We start from the raw sequence: 16,295 nt of genomic DNA on the forward strand, positions 1-16,295 counted from the left end.
GGGGCTCAATCAGCATGCTATCCGCCCAGAGCAATATCCTGCTTTGCAATGATACACAGTTGTGCCATAAGTTCCTGACTTAAACCAGGATAAGTGGAAAATTTATTTTTTCTACTTCTACCACTCAATACCAACACACTACTGTAATTACCAATCATCATGTTTGCTGCATTTAATTGTAGCTCACTGTTTATGTTGTCAGGTAGGAGCTGACGTTTTGTTAGGAAACATTTCAGGTAGTCGGAGACTGGCACCACCACTGTCTTCAGTTGGGATCCGAATGAGAGAAGCTCGCTGTTGTGTTGTGTGCATGTGTATAGTAAATATTAAATATTCAAGGCAAGGTGCTTTACCTTACCATTATAACTCCTATTAGGACACACAGAGTGGGAGGAACAGAGAGGATTTTATTTATTAGTATTCAAAGTATTGTAAAAGGTCCATTTCTATTCAAGTGTTTTACTTGCTGTGCATTGCATTTCATATAAAAGTCCCAAAAATAAGTTTACGGTCCATTTTTGGTATTTTTGGTATTCGCTACAGGTGGCTGGTTTACTCCAGAAAAAAATGCATGGTGTTAATGTGTATGTAGAGGTGCTGCTGTTTCACAATAAGTTTGTCTTCCCCCAGAAATTAGTAGGGTTACATTGTTTTGGTTTATAAATCCTATTCATTCCTCTTTTGCTGTGGCTAAACTTTTCAATAATCTTTATCAGGTTTGATGGTTTAGTCACGGACTTGCACCAAAAAGTGTTAAAAGCTTCTCTAAAATGTACAAAACAGTGAAATTTATCTTTCGTGGCCAGAAGCTCAGCACCCATGGTCTCTCCTCTCATATATGCAGACTTCATTAGTTCATGCTTAAAGACTAGCTAGGACAGTGCTAGTCTAGTCAGACTAGGGCAGTCTTTGATCTCAACTGGATGGTTCGGGTTGTCTAAGAAGATGGGCAAAATACCCTCTGAAGATTGTTGCTGATTTGACAGTTGCATGAATGTCTTTCTTTACAGGTCTAATTTTTTCGATTCTATTAAATTTAGCTATAATTAATCATTTTTCTTTATTGCATTGAAGTTGGTTTGCGACAAATTTGCCTGATTTATTATTGTACTCAAAGATAGTGTATCTTAACTGTTGTAGAAATTCTGTTCATTTTGATATTATGTTGTATAATTGATGTTTTGCTTTTTGGACTTGGTTTCTAATCGTAACTGTCGGATTAATTGCATATTCTTCTGTGAGATGTTTAAGTTTTTCCTCAATTTCATTTCCTAATTCTTGTTTTTAATTTTACGAAGACTATGTATATGATAAGACCTCTCATTACAGATTTCCCGGTTTCCCACAGCAGAGATGGGGATATGGTTCGGGAATCAATAAAAAAAATTTAAAAAATCGTCCCATTTTTTTCCTCTCAAATGAATCTAAGTCCGTTTCTTTTAATAGGGACGTGTAAAAGTGCCATGGTTGGTGGAGGTACCACATTTGACAACATTTTTAGTGAGAGAGAAATTGTTGCATGGTCACTGATGATGATTGGATGTATTTTGGAGGTAAATTTTTGAGCCGGCAAATTGTTGGAGAGGAAAAAAATCTATTCTTGAGAAAGAACAGTGTTCCGACAAAAAAATTTGTACTTTCTTTTTGTATGTTTTTTTTAGCCGCCATATTTCAACGAGTCCAAAGTCGTCCATATACTGCTCTAATATATCAGCGCATTGTGGTTGATTGCTATTTTTGAGATTTGACTGATCTATAAAGGGATTAAGAGTAAGGTTAAAGTCGCCTCCCATAATAATTGTAGAATTGGCTGAAAGGTTAAGCAAGTGTGAAAATAGCGTGTGGAAAAATTTGTGTTATCTTTATTAGGAGCGTATACATTGGCAATTGTGTATAGTTTGTTAAATATTTTTGCCTGTATAAATGTATTGACTTTCTGGATTTGCTACTGTAGTATTTATTGTAAAATGTAGCGTTTTAACTAGTTTTGACAATCCTCTTTGTCTGCTGTTATAAAAAGCAGAGATAGCCTGAGTGAAATTAGAGTCCGTGAGGCACTTTTCTTCTGGTTTGGTGAGGTGCGGTTCTTGTCACAAGAGGAGGCCTGTTTTACATTTTGTGATACAATCCATAACCTTAATTCTCTTTGCCTGTGATCGAACGTCATTGACATTCCATGACACAAAAGTTAATGTGACATATAATGGGTGCATGTATCGTAATTTTGAATAGATTGGCCACTATGTATTCTTTGTTGTTGTTGTTGTTTGACAGTTTGCAACAAATTTTATGGTGTTATTTAAAGAGGGTGACAAAGATGATATGTTTAAGTACAGCAAAGCCAGGGAATTTAAAAGGATAGCAAACAAACAAAACATAGAAAAACAATAGTGCTGAGGGGATAATATGGTGTGTAGTTGTTTGTAGTGCTCAGGGAGAGTGTTGTGAGGAATGTGTGTTTGGCGTGTGTGAGAACAAGAAGAGCAGGGAGACAGACAGAAAGGAGTGAGGATTCATTCTGGTGGGATGCATGGTTCCGTTCTTTTGTTTGTCTAAGCAAAATGAAAAGAAGGAAACAAAATACAACAAGTTTTTGACAATTAACAACGACAACAAATCAGGAGACGTACTTATCTAGAAGAGCCATGGTGTGATGTTGGCATTACGAAACAGTTGACTGTCGACAGCTTGTCGAGAACCAACTATGCTCGTTTGCCTTTCTCACGGTTGTTCTTCATCAACGGGTACTAGCTTTTACGCCTCTCGTTGATTTCCTTGGGGAAGTGGTCGTTCATTCCCAAAGATGTCTCTATGAGCTCACAACCTTTTCTTTTCACAAATATTTTTTGTTGGAAGTGTTCAAACTTTGCAATGATGGTTGGTTTCCTGGAAGGGGGCCTCCTAATCGAGGAACACAGTGAAGGGTAATCTTGTCGACTGTATCTTGCTGTATTTTGAGCGTGGACATCATTAACTTTTTAATCTGCACCTCAGGGTCTTCCGGGGCCAGCAGCTCTCTATTCCCAACATCATAGTTTCTCTCAGCAGAAATGAGGAGACACGAGAAGTAGGCGCTGGGGTGCAACTTCTGGTTGACTGGGGATCACTGAGAGAGGAAAGTCCCCACTCCTGTATCTGATGCATCAACCTCAACAAAAAAATGGATAATCAGGATTAGGGTGCGCAGGAACAGGTGAATTGGTAAATAATTTGTTTCAATAATGTAAAAGCTGATTTCCCTTGTGAAGTCCATACAAGAGGTAATTTAGTGGATGTAGCCTGGTCTGAGGTTCTGCGTTACTGCTGTAATTGCGTATGAAGCGCAAATAAAAATTGGGGAAAACCAGGAACCCCAAGAAGTGCTTTTTTGATGTAGGAGTTGGCCACTTGACCACAGTCTATATCTCTTTGGTCTTCCTCAAACTCTCTTGCCTGGCAGCTCCATCCTCATCATCCTTCGACTAATATACCCACTATCTCTCCTCTGGATGTGTTAAAACCATCAAAGTCTGCTCTCTCTAACTTTGTCTCCAAAACATCTAACCTTAGCTGTCCCTCTGATGAGCTCATTTCAAATCCTATCCAACCTGGTCACTCCGAGAGAGAACCTCAACATCTTAATTTCCGCCACGTCCACTTCTGCTTCCTATTGTTTCTTCAATGCCACTGTCTCTAAGCCGTACATCACGGCTGGCCTCACCACTGTCTTATAAACTTCATCCTAGCAGAGAATCTTCTTTCACATAACACATTCCTCCACCCATCCCAACCTGCTTGGACTCGATTCTTCACTTCCTTACCACACACACCATTGCTCTGGATTGTTGACCCCAAGAATTTAAAGTCTTCGTTATCTCTTCCCCCTCAAGCTTCACTCTTCCCCATTCACCCCTCTTGTTCATGCACATATATTCTGTTTGACTTCGGCCAATCTTCATTCCTCTCCTTTCCAGTGCATAAAGTGACTCTCTAACATGGACCTTGTGCAAAAGTGTAAATTTCATTTGAAAAAAACACCATGGTTTTGTCATACGAGTGTCCAGAAAAGGCCCCTCTGACAGCTACTTCTGTTTGACCCAGGTTTGTATCCGCTTTGTCCATGTTTGGCTAAGATTGTCCTCTTTCCTCCGATTGGTTCTCTCCATGTAGAAGATCCACTTGTGGGAGCACATGTGTTTGTTATCTTGACAGTGCTGGCTCGGGAGCGGATAGTGATGTAGATAAGCTTGAGAAATTCGAATGACCTGATTTCATGCATCTTGTGTGGCCTTTGCCACCTCTACCTTCACCCTACATGTCCATGTAGTCTTGTCTCCTCTCCTCAGTCCTCTCAGTGTCCCTCTTCTTCTTAGCTAACTTTTCCTGGTATGATTTCCTGTACGACCACCAAGTCTCCTTCTCCCCTTTCCTACTAGAAGTTATACCAAGTACTCTCCTGCCTGTCTCTCTGATCATCTTTGCTGCAGTGGTCCAGTCTTCTGGAAGCTCCTCCTGTCCACGAAGAACCTTTCTCACCTCTTGTGGAAAAGCCACACAACACTCTTCCTTTCTCAGCTTCCACCACATGGTTCTTTGCTTTGCCTTTGTTTTCTTAATCTTCCTCCCCAGCACCAGAGTCATCTTACACACCTGTTTACCCACACTTTCCCCTACCACTACCTTACAGTCGGTAACCTCCTTCAGATTACATCATCTCCACAAGATGTAATCGACCTGCATGCTTCTACCTCCGCTCTTGTAGGTCACCCTATGTTCCTGCCTCTTCTGGAAGAAAGTGTTCACTACAGCCATTTCCATCCCTTTTCCAAAGTCTACCCCCATCTGTCCCTTCAGGTTCCTTTCCTGGATCATCATGCAGAACACGCTTCCTGCCTCTCCTTCATCTTCGACCCACAGTAGCTGAATTTCCCCTGGCGTCCTGTAGGTTAATGGCGCCGGTGGCAGACATTGTTAACCAGGGCCACGACCGATCCGGAATGGAATTCTTTGGATGAACGCTCATATTTGTTTGGCAAAGTTTTAATCGTGATGTGCTTCCTGATGCAACCCTTTGCATTTATCTGGGCTTGGGACCGGCCTACAGTTTGCACTGGCTTGTGGCAGCCATAGGGATGCATTAGGTACATGCATGAATCCAGGATCAAAACTACACAAGTGAGAAACGAGGACTAGAGATAAGAAAACTGGAATTACTTGGCAAAACGTGGTGTAGAAAAGGCATACAATCGAACAAGAATGAATGGGAAAAATTATCCAATAAATTCCGATGACTAACGCCCATCTATCTAGCACTTAAGAACCCGACTGATAATCATGCAGAATCCTTGTGTAGATATAAGCGGTTTTCCAGAAAACACTGCAAAACGAGATGAACATGCAGATGATGCTCTTGCAGGTTTCTGGAAAATATAAGGATATTGTCAAAATACAAAAAGCAAGCTGTTAATTTGGTCACAAAGTACATCGTCAATGAGGTGCTATAAAAAAACGCAGCGGCGTTGATGAGTCTGAAAGGCATCAGCAGATATTCCAAGTGACCCACTGCAGTATTGAATGTGGTCATCCACTTTCTCCCTTTCTTATCCCGACCAGGCGTTCAGCATTCTGGTTATATTCATGGCACCTAACCGTGTGGTCGCCTTGCTGTGTGTTTGGAGACATTACACAACTTACTTACACAAGGGAAGATTTGGTAAACATTAGGGAGGGTACTGCAGACTTTTCTTTCACCAACTTTTACAAATTCTTTCTCGGAGTTACTCACCGGTAGAGTGGCTGTGATCTATGACGCATGGAGGCGATGCCACAGGTGAAGCGGTCAATTCCGAATGCCGCTCCCGTCGTTTCACCTCGCAAATCTACGCCCGCTACCCAACAAAATGGACGAGTATCAGCTTCTCACAAAAAACGGTAAAGACTTCGGACATTCCGCCACCCTATGCTTCACAGGGACATGGCTATGTGAACACGTCCCTGATGGCGCTGTAATGCTTCTGGGCTTCCAACTACACTGCGTGTCACAGAGCTATCGGGGAAAACAAAAGGTGGCAGAATACGCTTCTACATCAGTGAAAAATTGTGTACCGATATCTCAGAGCTCAACACACAATGTAGTCATGACTTGGAGTCGCTGTTTTTAAGCTGAAAGCCATTCTACTCGCCGCACGAGCTCGCTTGTTTCATCCTCGCCCATGTCTGGATTGCTCCCCAGGCAAACACGAACGCTGCTAAAGATCGCTGACCAAGTAAACGAACTTGAATAAAACCACCCAGATTCACCCCTGATTATTCCTGGGGACTTTAACAAAACTAAACTCAATCATAAACTCCCTAAATACAAGCAGCACATTGACTGTTCTACCAGGGAAAATTACATTCTTGACCACTGTGACACCACGCTAAATGACGCAAACCGTACTATCCCCCGTGTAACTATGAGCAGGATTAAAATTTTGAACCAACTACAAGTGACCATCCCCCATAAATGGAGAACAATTAAGGACGAGCCCGGGGATTGAACCCGGGTTCTCAGAACTGTGAGGCTGACGCTCTAACCAGTCTCCACCGTGCCTCCTGTTATCCAGCTGCACTAGTAGTCACAATATAACTATAAACAAGTATTACGCACAAGGTATAAAACTAATAAGAAATATTTGATATATTAAACATAAATTTCCCAACACAGCTCCCCCATTTTGATTATATTAATCATATATTACACATTGTTAAACACTAACGATCAAAACCCAAATGAAAAATGTAATCGTAAAAATTAATCAAGCTAAAAGTTATTACATATTGCGAAACACTAATGATTAAAATTAATCAAAACATTAAACAACATTAAAAATTAAACAGTACAAACTAATCAAACTACTAAAAGTTACGACATACTGCTGAAAACTAATGATTAAAGTTCAAAACATTAAAAATTAAACAGTAAACATTAATATGTATTAACAAAACAACTCTACAGTCATGCAGAATTGCACACCTCAGGTTTAAGAAAATAAGTGGGTTGTAGTCAGTCATGCAACAGAGTTAGACTGAGGTATATGAATCATGGTCATCATTTGAGTTGCCAATGTCATTTAGGCAGTCGGATTGAGGGAAGAGGTCAGGAAAATATTTGTCAGAGACTGAATCGTGAAATCGTGCATTGTGAACAAACGCTGTGTCAATCGTGAGAAACTAGAGATTTCATCAAAGGGACCAAACAACAGGCCATGAAAAAGATAACAAGCAATGCGATACAAACTACAAGTGCAAAGTGATACAGCCAAGCCTGCCATCCAAGTCCAGTGAACCAATTCGAATCGAGCAGCTCCTCGCGGGAAATGACAAAGCGAAGTGTAGTGAGATTTTTAATGCCACTGGCTATGATGCCTGTACCGCCAGCATTGTCAGGAATGTATGTGCAACAGGTTTGGTTCTTCAAAGCTTCAACATTAGTGTCCTCAGTTCGCAAACGTTTATTGAATGTTGTTAAAAGAAAAGATGATGTAACACCGTGGTAAACATGACCCTGTCCCAGCTTTTTTGGAACGTGTCGCAGCCGTAAAATCCTAAGTTAATGATTATTTGCTAAAAACAATAAAGTTTATCCGTTTGAACATTAAATATCTTGTCTTTGTAGTGTATTCAATTAAATATAGGTTGAACATGATTTGCAAATCATTGTATTCTGTTTTTAGTTATGTTTAACACAACATCCCAACTTCATTGGAATTGGGGTTGTAGATCAAGTGTCATGCGGTTTTGGAGGGCTATTTCACGAATTGCATTAATTTCCACATGTGAAGCCTCAAGAATGGTCAGGGTAGTGTTAACAAAACTAGAAAAACGATAACTTAGAGTTTCATATCCATCCATCCATCCATCCATTTTCTGAGCCGCTTATCGTCACAAGGGTCGCGAAAGTGCTGGAGCCCATCCCAGCCACATCCGGCAGGAGGCGGGGCACACCCCAAACTGGTTGCCAGCCAATCGCAGGGCAGATTTAAACAAACAACCACTCACACGCACATTCACACCTACGGGCAATTTAGAGTCGTCAATTAACCTACCACGGATGTCTTTGGGATGTGGGAGGAAACCGGAGCACCCGGAGAAAACCCACGCAGGAACATGCAAACTCCACACAGGCGGGGCCGGGGATCGAACCCCGGACCTCAGAACTGTGAGGCAGACGGTATAACCAGTCGTCCACCGTGCCGCTTGAGTTTCATATCGTAACGTCAATTTGCCCACCCCAATTTGAGGAAATAGTGAGTATAATATCTTAGTACCTGTACTCCAAATCTTGTGATCGGTTGGGACATCTCTGCCCCAAACTGGATCATGTTCCTTTAATTGGGCTTGTCTACGACGACGGGAACCACAGAGATAATGTATGAGTGGTCTGTTAAACCAACAGGAGAGCACCAACCTGACCAATCGTGAACGAGTCTAGTGTAGACACTGTGTCCACCTGTGCCCTCAAAAGGCAACGTGCCAAGGTGCTGACATTTTGGGAAGACAGGTAGTATCAAGAAGAGTTTGGGAATTCTTCAGAGAGGAATTAAAGACAAAGGTCGTGCATGGTACAGCTATAGATTGGCAATAAGATTTTGGTACCTTCCTAACATACACACGCTGGCCAAATAGAGTTTGTTCATAGCAAAACAGCGGAATTTCACTCAGACTAATGTGAACTGGGCCAAACAAAGGCACCCTACTCGAATCATTAGTGGGTTTAAAACCATTAAAATTTTGTGTACACATTGATGTAGGGGAGAGGAGAACCTGTTTCAGCAAAGATGGTTTGATTAAGGTATTGTGGACTGACAAAATAAACTAAGTTGTGAGGAAAGAGTGATGATGCATTAGGATGTGGGGAAGTTACAACGTAGGTCTGCAGCTGCATCCAAAATGAAAGAACAAACATGGCAGAACGATTTTGTAAACGTGCCACATGACGGCCATACAGTACCAAACATTCATGCTGTAGGAGTCAAATTATCAGTAGTGGCAATTATATGTAAGCAAAAAAGATCCGCATAATTGTCACGTCTCGTGCGGTATAAAATTGTGTCAACTCTCAAAGTGGGCTCATCAATGCACAATTTAATCACAATTAATCACATGGCAATTAATACCAAACCACCAAGGAAACCCCCAGGAGATGTCATCGTCCTCTTCTTTTCTTCTGCTGAGTTAGACAAGTGTGCGTGTGTGTGTGCGCGCCAGTTCAGACAGGTGATTGGTCGTTGCTTTTATGACCTATCTTCTGCTCATCTATGACCTATCAACACACAATCAGTTGCTAGCACTGATTGTAGCTAAAAGTGTATGCTAAAATTAAATCCTCTTTCTTAGAGGTAGTTACTTAGCCTCATTAGGCCAACCTTTATGGTTATCCGTCTTAGAAGGTGAGGGATGTGAAGAAGTCAGGACCATAGGAGGCACAGGGACCTTCTTGCAGTGTGACACGTGAACCCACGTAGCTCTTCAGCGACCTTCACCGCAGTGTTGGTTACGAGGAGGACTTGGAAAGGGCCCAGCCAGCACTGATGTTTCCACGTTTTCCGCCGGAAGGTTTTAATCAGCACAAAGTCCCCGGGTTTGATATCATGGAGTGGTCCGTCGGCCGTCCTTGGTAGTGCTTAATGAACTTGATTCCTGACATCAGAGAGCAGGTTGGTCAAAGACGTGCAATACCTGATCATGCTGTCCTCGCAAAGGTGTGTGTCCACAAGCAAGTATGGAGGACTCGGTCCAACATTCGGAGGGCCTACAAAGAGGATCTCATAAGGGGGCAAATTGTGCCTAGGACGCACGCGCATCCTCATATACATCAACACAATTGGTAGACACTTGATCCAATTTAATTTTGTGTCTTCACATTCATTTACTTAATTTAGCTTTTAGAATCCCGTTTTCTTTTTCCACTGCACCGCCAGACTGGGGATGGTAACTGCAATGTGTTTTGAGGTCAAATTCTAATCTGTCCGAAAGCTGAGTCATCACTTCGTTTACAAAATGCGTCCTGTTGTCAGACGTTTTTCAGGAATTCCCCATCTTGGAATAATTTCAGTCAATAATGCTTTTACCACCGTAGATGCAGATGCATGCTTTGCTGGAAATACTTCAATCCATTTTGAAAACATGTCTAGCATAACTAGACAGTATTTCTTGCCTTCACAGGGTGTTAATTCTATGAAGTCCATTATTACATGTTGGAATGGTCGTGTAGGTGGTGGGTGCGCTGCCTGTTGTGTGAGTGGATGTGGTCTACCAGAATTAAAACGAGCACGTGTGGCAGGATTTACAAAAATTGGCTGCAAAAGTGGAAAACCGTTTCGTAAAACATTGATTTTGCACTGCAGAAACCATCCCCCCTTTTGAAACATGGTCTAAACAGTGTGTCATTTTAGCATAACAAAAGAATAGACGCCGAGGGAGACATCAGGGCCCCTCCAAATGCCGTTTTTGAAAGTCGCCCCACATTGTCGCCACACAGTGCGCTCAGCGGGAGTAGACAGTGAGTGAAGGTCAGCGAGAGTAACGGAGGGGGTTGAGTGAGCAGTGGAGAGGGAAGAGGAAAGGTGGAATGATGGAGGAGGCAGGCGCGATGCAGCCTTGGCGGCGGCATCTGCACGTGCATTTCCTTGAGAGACAGGGTCAGACATGTTGGTGTGTGCTGTACATTTGCAGACCGCGATGCCAGATGGTAGAAGAATGGCATCAAGGAGAGCTGCAACCTTGTCATGGTGAACAATAGGGTTGCCGTCATATTTAAAAAATTTGCAGTGGCGCTAGAGGGCGCCAAAGTCATGGACTACGCCAAAGGCATCGCGGGAGTCTGTGTAAATTGTAACAAATTTGCCGTCTGCTAAACGACAAGCCTCTGTGAGTGCCACCAATTCAGCCGCTTGCAACGAATAATAAGGAGAGAGTGGTGAGGAAGACACGACTCCAAAGTCGTCAACCACAGCGAAGCCACTGCGGCAGGAACCCGTATCAGGATCCCGTGACGAACAGCCATCTGCATAAAAGACCAAATCTGGGTTTTGTAAGGGCGTATCAGAGAGGTCAACATGAGGTGTACATAAATGTTGTAACTCTGCCACACAAGAATTTGGTTCCCCCTCATCAGTGAGTAGCATGAAAGTAGCAGGGTTGACAGTTTTGAAATGTTGTACCGTTACGTGAGGAAGTCCCAACAACACTGTGTTGTATCAGAGCCAGTGTGAAGCAGCGTGAAGTGTGATGAGCGTTGCTCCTGGAGGATAGAATTTACACAGTAGGGAACATACAAAGTGAGTGGGACGTATCCCACATAGTCACATGTAGCAAGTACAGCCTGTTCACAAGCTGCTACCACGCGGAGGCACGCAGGAAGACCCCGCGCCACCGGATCAAGTTGACAAGAGAAATACCCCACTGGACGGAGACGGTCGCCATGGCGCAGAAGTAACACAGATGTCATGTTGCCATGCCGTTCGTCTACAAACTGAACAAACGGCTTGGATGAGTCTGGAAGCCCAAGAGTGGGGGAGGACTGCAAAGCGCACTTCAGGTGCTCAAAGGCACTGGTAGCCTTAGGCGTCCATTTAACGTGTGATGAGGAAGTGAGTGACCAGTCCAGGGTGAGAGAGCGCACAGCAGAGTCATAATCAGAGTAATTTGGGATGAAATGTCTACAATAAGTACATTCACAAAAAAGACAATACCTGTTTCTTAGTGAGTGGTTTGGGTGTGTCAAGAGTAGCCTGCACTCGGGCTGGATAAAGCGTTCTCCCTTGAGGAGTGAGAATGTGTCAGAGAAACTTAACCTTTTGTGACACAAATGTAATTATGACAATGATGCTTTGTGACCGTCCGATGCAAGCTGTTCTAATGAAGCGATCGTATCAGTCTCACGTTGTTCTTTGGTAGGTGTGGCAATCAACAAGTCATCACTGTGCCCTGTGTGAGTGTCAAAGGTTCACACAAAAGAGGGTGGGCCTGCACGTCACCCACTGGCACAAGCGCGTCCATGTGTACTTTTTCACGTCAAAATTAAAAGCAAACCAAAGTTGTGAATCTTTGTGAACCAGTACAGAAAAAAAATGCATTCGAGAGGTCAACAACTGAGAACCACTTCGTCTCAGGTGGAATTTGGGCCAAAATGGTGTATGGATTTGGCACACAAGAAGCTGGAGCATTTATCGCAGCATTAACAGCTTGCAAATCTTAAACAAAGCCCCACTCGGTTGGCTAATTGTTTTCATCGGAAATATTGGAGTTTGAACGGGTGAATTGTCACATCATACAAATATTCCAGCTTTGAGCAATGCCTCAAATACTGGCCGAATACCATCAACAGCGTCTGCGCACAGTGGGTATTGACGCTGTAGAGGGCGATAGGACAACTTAGGTTCGATCTGAACAGGTGGACAGTTCTTAAATCCCACAGTGGAGGTGGGATTTGCTCCAGCAAAGGGAGATGTCCGTCTGAGTTTGTGTGTGAAACGACTGAGATTTAAACAAGGTTGACTTCAACGAAAGATAGACGGAGCGCAAGACACGTGTGTGTGTGCACTGAATACCTTTCTGTGTGCATTAACAGATTTTGAAAAAAAACATTGTTGGATCCAATGTTGGTGCCCAATCAGTCGGGCGTTGACATCGATAAACAAACGGGCCTACATCCTGCCATTGCGCCGTAAGTTGTTTTGCTGGAGAAATGTGTGGTGCTGAACGGACAACATCAAAGACAGACAGCTGGGCTGATAGTGAGACAGAGGCTGCACAAAAGTAATGATTAAAAAAAAAAAAAAAAAAAAAAGGTCACTATTTAGCGAGTCATTCAAGTCCTTATAAAAGTCTCCTCAAAATGTCGGTCTGGTCCGTCATGTACATGTGTTGTACAATGCAATTTGTGGCTGTTCATTACATCAGAACAGGGAGAAATTATTTTTTTTGTCAAATAGGTGCTGATCGGACCGCTGATTCCACAATGGTAAATGTATAGCAATTTGTGGGGACTGAATTTAACAAATGATGATTCCACATCATCTACCGGACGCGTGATACCGTCGGGAGTGGATGTCAATACCACTCTTAATTTTATCATGAGATCCCTTCCCAACAGATTGATTGGACATGTGGAGGATACCACAAATGGATGCTTGAGCGGCACATCTGGCCCAAAGCCACGCAATGTGCATGAAGCAGGGTGTGTAAATTTATCTTTTGTGAAACCTCCATTTGCACACATTGAGTAACAAGAACAACAGGTTTGGAGGCCATAATCACTGAATTTGAAGCTCCAGAATCAACAAGGAAAGTAATGGGTGTATTATTTACTAAACATTAAACTGTGGGAAAGTTCATGTAGGCGGCAGTTTTCAGAAGCGTGTGCGTTTTTCTAACGCTACAATTTTATTTTTAATATCAACAAACAGTGTATCAGTGCAGCGCGTCTTCATTGCACAAAGGAGCGAGTGTTGGGTGCAGGGTGTGGTGTGTCTCTGTATCACCGGTCAACTGCAGTGCTCCGTCTCCGGGGCCCGTCAGGAATCAGTCAGAGGCGACCAGTACCCATCTTTCCTGTTTCATGGCAGGAGGTGGCATGCTGCCAGCAGGAGCAGGCTACGCAGGCCGAGAGTAGGGGGGAGCAGTGGCAGGTTATGTGAAGAAGGGAGGTAGGGGAGGAGTCGGAGGTGGCGGTGCCACGTGCGCAGGAGGCAGCCACTGATTGTCATCGCCTGGCTCTATTTGCTCAGGCTGCTGATTGACTTGCGGGGAATATGGGAGAACCCAATCACTAGCGTTGTCCCGACGTCTTCCACCAGACAACCTCGGATAAAGGGACACAGGAGGAGATACACAGTTATCAGTTTCTTTGCACTCTTTTTCTTTCTTCACATTATTCTTATCTGAATTCTTTTGACTCTTCTCCAAGCTTATTAGCCTCTGTCAACCATATTTCCAGACATTCTGCATTTTTCTCAAAATCTTCTAAATCTTTAATTTCAATTTTTTTGTTCTTCTTCAAACTACTTTTTTCCTCCTCCAATCTTTCCTTCAGATGCTGTAACTGCCAAACACTTAAACTTCCCGTCACTGGGAAACCATATTCAGTTACCCACTTCAGCACACGCTATAGATTTTTCCCCCCATATTTTTCCCTCATATGGGTCATGATAGCACGTGACGTGTACACTACCTCCCATTTTCCAATACTTGTTAGAAGCGCTGATCGTTTTTTCCACAATATTTGAACATCTTCGAAATTGTTGGGTACCTAAACCCTAATCCCTGACTTCAACCGGGAGAGCGAACCTAGACCTTAACTAGGTTCTTTAACCTGGACTTTAACTAGACTCTACCAATGGAATGTGGGGAGAACAATAATACCAATACCACGTAATACAAAGACAAGATTGTTCCAACCAAAATATGCAATACACTACTATAAAATCAAAAATGATTAAATTCTTTACCGTAATTCTCTGTTCTGGTCCGTTTGGAATCCCGAGGTAATGGCCGATCCAGGAGGGCAGCTGGGCAGTCCCCCATCCTAATGCTTGGGTAAGGGCAGGACTAATGTGCTTGTCCCGGATGATCAGACACTGGTCCGGAGAGCCTCTGGATTGGCGACAAATCCTGGAATCCCACTTCTGACACCAACTGTTTTGGCAAATATTTTTCCGACAGAATAAGTAAGTAAGCAATCTTGTCTTGTCTATTACAAAAATGAAAGAAAAGTCTTTGCAAAGAGAGGAAAAGGTACAAGTCCTACGAGATGTCACCCCTTACTGAAGTCCAGACAGGAAACCCCTTCGTTATATCGAAGTGAGAGAGACAGAGAAGGAAAGCAAACAATAATTTATGTCCAGCTGCACTAGTAGTCACAACATAACTAGGAACAAGTATTACGCAGACAGAGCTAGTAGTCACAACATAACAATAAAGCATGTGAAGGTTGTATAAAACTAATAAGTAATATTTGACATATATTAAACATAAATATTCCAACACAAAAAGAAGCCAGCCTTAACCAGGGATGATGAAGGACGAATAAGTGATGAATTTGTGTACTTCTTAAGGACTTGCTTTCAAAAACATGGAACAATTTGGCATTAAGTAATGGTGTAATAGGAAGAAGATTGATCGCACAGTCATTAGGTTGATGCAAAGGTAGAGATTGAGCTTGATCCTTACTAAAGACAAGATGTAAGTCATGATATTCCGGAGGCATGTTTGTCAAATTATTTGACTCCAATCCCACCTTGGAGGGTGGTAGAGGAGTAGGTGCTGTGGACTGAAGACAATTGGCCTGGCAGAATAAATTCCAGTTTTGCCTGTGAATATTCTCATTCACCCAGGTATTTTCATTCTCAGGGCATTGAATAGATCACAATTGGAGTGTTCTGGTTGTCTTAGAAGATATTTGGCGTCTCATCTGAGAAGGCTTCATTCGTTCATCCAACAGAGTATAGTTAGGACAGACTAAACGTCCATCCATCCATCCATTTTCTGAGCCGCTTCTCCTCACTAGGGTCGCGGGCGTGCTGGAGCCTATCCCAGCTGTCATCGGGCAGGAGGCGGGGTACACCCTGAACTGGTTGCCAGCCAATCGCAGGGAACATAGAAACAAACCACCATTCGCACTCACAGTCATGCCTACGGGCAATTTAGAGTCTTCAATTAATGCATGTTTTTGGGATGTGGGAGGAAACCAGAGTGCCCGGAGAAAACCCACGCAGGCACGGGGAGAACATGCAAACTCCACACAGGCGGGGCCGGGGATTGAACCAGGGTCCTCAGAACTGTGAGGCTGACGCTCTAACCAGTCGTCCACCGTGCCGCTCAGACTAAACGTCTTCTCATACAACCAGAACAGTCCAGTTGCGATCAATTCTATTCCCTGAGAATCTCCAGTTTTCTATCTTCAGTTTCTCACAGTTAATGTTCAGATTGTGAAGTTCCAACTAAGTTAATCCTAACACTACCAGTGCTGATTGAGAGGGCATCACAAAAAATTGTCTATTTTCATGATGATTATCTAATAATTTTAATGGAAGTGATTCAGTTTTGTGAGTAACATCCACCAGGAGATGCCAATTCAGGTCAAGTATCTCTTAAGATACAGTGGTGCCCTGAAATACAAGTTTAAATCATTCCATGCCTGCACTCATATCACAAAACTTTTATATCTCAAAACATTTTTCCTCATTGAAATGAGTTGCCGACTGGTTAGCACATCTACCTCACAGTTCTGAGGACAGGGGTTCAAATCCCGGCCTCGCCTCTACGGAGTTTGC

Source organism: Phyllopteryx taeniolatus, chromosome 6 (genome assembly GCF_024500385.1).
Source record: "Phyllopteryx taeniolatus isolate TA_2022b chromosome 6, UOR_Ptae_1.2, whole genome shotgun sequence".
NCBI classification, from domain to species: Eukaryota; Metazoa; Chordata; class Actinopteri; order Syngnathiformes; family Syngnathidae; genus Phyllopteryx; species Phyllopteryx taeniolatus.